General features: G+C 38.4%; 1 pseudogene; it reads left to right on the top strand.

Moving 5' to 3' along the window:
• The first annotated feature begins 2,741 nt into the window (after positions 1–2,741).
• Positions 2,742–4,176, top strand: LOC109499354 (annotated as a pseudogene).
• Positions 4,177–4,381: the final 205 nt, after the last annotated feature.

The following is a 4,381-nucleotide window of genomic DNA, read 5'->3' as shown; positions in this document are numbered from 1 at the left end:
GGCAAAAACCTCTTTGATCTTGCTCGCAGCAACTTCTTATTCAAAATGTCTCTGGAGGCAAGGGAAACAAAAGCAAAAATGAACTATCAGGACCTCATCAACATAAAAAGCTTCTGCACAGCAAAGGAAACAATCAGCAAAACGAAAAGGTAACCAATACAACAGGAAAAGATATTTGCAAATGGTATATCAGATAAAAGGTTAGTATCCAAAATCTATAAAGAACTTATCAAACTCAATACCCAAAAAATAATAATCTAGTGAAGAAATGGGCAAAAGACATGAATAGACACTTTTCCAAAGAAGACATCCAGATGGCTAACAGACACATGAAAAGATGTTCAACATCACTCATCATCAGGGAAATACAAATCAAAACCACAATGAGAGATCACTTCACACCTGTCAGAATGGCTCACATTAACAACTCAGGCAACAACAGATGTTGGTGAGGATGTGGAGAAAGGGGAACACTTTTGCACTGCTGATGGGAATGCAAACTGGTGCAGCCACTCTGGAAAGCAGTATGGAGGTTCCTCAAAAAATTAAAGATAGAACTACCCTATGACTCAGCAATTGCACTACTAGATATTTATTCAAAGCATACAGGAGTGCTGTTTCACAGGGACACATGCATCCCCACATTTATGTCAGCATTATGTTCATCAACTGATGAATGGATAAAGAACATGTGGTGGATATATATATATATATATATATATATATATATATATATGCTAATCACACATAGCTTTAGAGTAAGCCTTCCCCTCATTTATGTGGGCCTCTGTTTATGGTATATTTTTAAAATATTAAATATGTATAATGTGTGAAACACATTTTCTACTACTAAGATATTCTTAGATTATGTAATGAATAACTCGGGAAACAAGAGATGCCACACACACACACACACACACACACACACACAATGGAATATTACTCACAATCAAAAAGAATGATAACTTGCCACTTGCAAGAACGTGGATGGAACTAGAGTGTACTATGCTAAGTGAAATGAGTCTGTCAGAGAAAGATAAATATCACATGATTTCACTCATATGTGGGATTTAAGATACAAAACAGATGAACATAAGGGAAGGGAAACAAAAATAATATAAAAACAGGGAGGGGAACAAAACAGAAGAGACTCATAAATATGGAGAACAAACTGAGAGTTGCTGGAGGGATGTTGGGTGGGGGGATGGGCTAATTGGGCAAGGGGCATTAAGGAAGACACTTGCTGAGTAAGCACTGGGTGTTATATACAGGTGATGAATCATTGGATTCTACTGAAATCATGATTGCACTATATGCTAACTAACTTGGATATAAATTTTTAAAAATTAATAAATTAAAAAAAGAGCTTCTTATGGTTTGCTTCCTTCTCTGTTTTTATCTTCTTTTTCTTTCTCTTCCTCTATATTCATCTGTTGTGTTCTTTAAATTCCACATATGAGTGAAATCATACATTTGTCTTTCTCTGACTCATTTCACTTAGCATAATACGCTCTAGTCCTATCCACATTATTTCAAATGGTAAGATTTCATTCTTTTTGATCACAAAGTAATATTCCATTTTCTATATACACACCACACCTTCTTTATCCATTCATCAGTCAATGGACATTTGGGCTTTTTCCATAATTCGGCTTTTGTTGATAGTGCTGCTATAAACATTGGGGTCCATGTATCCCTTTGAATCATCATTTTTGTATCCTTTGGATAAATACCTAGTAGTGAAACTACTGGATTATAGGGTAGCTCTATTTTTAATTTTTCGAGGAACCTCCATACTGTTTTCCAGAGCAGCTGCACCAGTTTGCATTCCCACCAGCAGTGCAAAAGTGTTCCCCTTTCTCCACATCCTTGCCAACGTCTGTTGTTTCCTGAGTATTACATAATCTAAGAATATTCTTAGTAGCAGAAAATGTATTTCACACATTATACATATTTAATATTTTAAAAATATAGCATAAACACAGGCCCACATAAATGAGGGGAAGGCTAACTCTAAAACTATGTGTGATTAGCTATTTTCAAATTTTCTATTAACATTTCATTAGTAGTTCTTTGTTAATTTGGGGGATTACACAGGTATTTCTGAGGATTCAAGCCAAAGTTTTAAAATAATAATCACAGAAAAAGTTAAGTTGAGAAAAATCTATTTATTTACACAATATTTTCCAAGTACTAGGGAAAGATCTGTTTCCTAGGGCAATGGAATACCTGATCATGGCCCACTGGAGACACATGCCCACCGATACACAGTCAGAAGACATTCCATCACTATGTTCCCTTCACTGTGTTAGGGCCTCAAGAAATAGTGGTGAACAAAAGTTATTCCTTTTATAAAGCTTATAGTCCAGCGGGGAAGGTAGACGTTGAACAAGTATTTACAGTTGTGACAAATGTTATGAAAGAAAAGCGCAAGTGGGGCAGAGGGAAATAGAAATGTACAATGGGGGTAACGTAGCCTGGAGAAGCAAGAGAAATTTCCTAAAGAAGTAACATTTCAATTCATCTTGGTAAGAAAGAGTGAGAAAGAGTTAATCGAGTAAAGAAGACAACAGGGCTGGGTAAGTGTGGAGAAAAGAGGTATGGAACCTGACTATGCAATCATCTGAGATGGAAACTATTCTAGAAATGAACATTGGGCCAGTGTGCCTGAAGCTTGAGAGAGGAGGGAACAGTAAAATAAAATGAAAAAAAAAAAAAAAAAAAAAAAGAACTGAAGAACTATGAGTTGCTGTGGGCCTAGTTACCATCACATGCTGGGGGGAACCTCAGCGGTCACAGCTGCCCCAGTCACCATCACTGCAACTGTGAGTGGTGAGGCTGGGACCCAGCAGCCACCTGCCCTCGGCACTGCTGACACCAAGCTGGCCTCCACTGGCAGCAGCCAGGGTGTAGGGAGTGGGCCCAGATGACCTCACATGGGTGGTGCATGCCTGTGGGGGCAAGGTCATCGCAACAAAGGTTTGGGGAACAGTAAAATGGTTCAATGTAAGAAACAGATAAAGAAGATGTGATGCATTTATACAATGGAATACCATTTAGCTGTAAAAACAATGACATTTTGCCATTTGCAATGACATAGTTGGAGCTAGAGAGTATTATGCTAAGCAAAAAGTCAGAAAAAGATAAATACCACATGATTTCACTCATATGTGGAATTTAAGGAAAAAAACAAATGAGCAAAGAAGAGGAGGGGAGAGTGAGAGAGGTAAACTAAGATATAGACTCTTAACTGTAGAGAACAAACTGATAGCTACCAGAGGGGAGGTGGGGGTGGGAGTGGGTGAAATAGGTGATGGGGATTAAGAAGTGTGCTTGTCATGATGAGCACTGGGTGATGTACAGAATTACTGAATCCACTAACTTCTACCCCTGAAACTAATATTGTACTGTATGTTAACTAACTGAAATTAAAAATAGAAAGAAGAAAGAAAGAAAGAAAGAAAGAAAGAAAGAAAGAAAGAAAGAAAGAAAGAAAGAAAGAAAGAAAGAAAGAAGTGGATATAGTTTCATCAAAAGGAATGACACCAAGGAAGATGTATTTGTACACCAGACTGCTATGAACAAGAATAATGCCAGGAAGTACCTTCACAGTATAGGAGATGGAGAGACTGTGGAATTTGATATTGTTGAAGGACAAGGAAAGGGTACAGAGGCAGCAAATGTCACAGGCCCTGGTAGAGCTCCAGTTCAAGGCTGCAAATATGCTTTGGTTGGTAGCCACTATCGATGCTATCCATCCAGGGAGTCTTCCACACAATTACCTGCAGAAGTCCCAGAATAACAAGAATTGCAGGGGGGTGGGGGGAGGACACTATGGGCATCAACCACTGTCTTCCAACCCTTCTGTGCAAGGAGAAGTGGTAGAGGGAGCTGACAAGCCAGGTTCAGGAAAGTAAGGTAGACCAGCAAGACAGAATATGTATCAGGGTTATATACCATGATTCCGCAGGAGTTATCTTCCCCAAAGATAGCCTAGAGAGGATGGCTTTGAAGAAGATAATGAAAATCAAGATAAGACCCTATGCCAGCAGCCACCTCAACATAGGCAGACACCCAGAAAACTCTAAACCACACCATGGCAAAGAGACAATAGCAGTCAATCCAGAAGCTAAGAATTCATCGACTCCCAAAGTTGAGCAGATCAGGGCTGAGTAAGTACCTGCTTATCATCTATACTATCATCTGGTTTACTCACCTAACAAGAAGAAATGAATATGAAATTCCAGCAATAAGAAATAAATGCAAGGTTGGAGCTGAAGATCTTAAGTGCTTGCTTTTTGCCCTTGACTACATAAATAGAACTATCTGCACTATCTATGCAGCATGGGTTTTTTTTTTTTTTTACCTATTTTTTTTTTTT

This window comes from Felis catus, chromosome B1 (genome assembly GCF_018350175.1).
Source record: "Felis catus isolate Fca126 chromosome B1, F.catus_Fca126_mat1.0, whole genome shotgun sequence".
Lineage (NCBI taxonomy): Eukaryota > Metazoa > Chordata > Mammalia > Carnivora > Felidae > Felis > Felis catus.
This window is presented reverse-complemented; position numbering and strand designations above follow the sequence as displayed.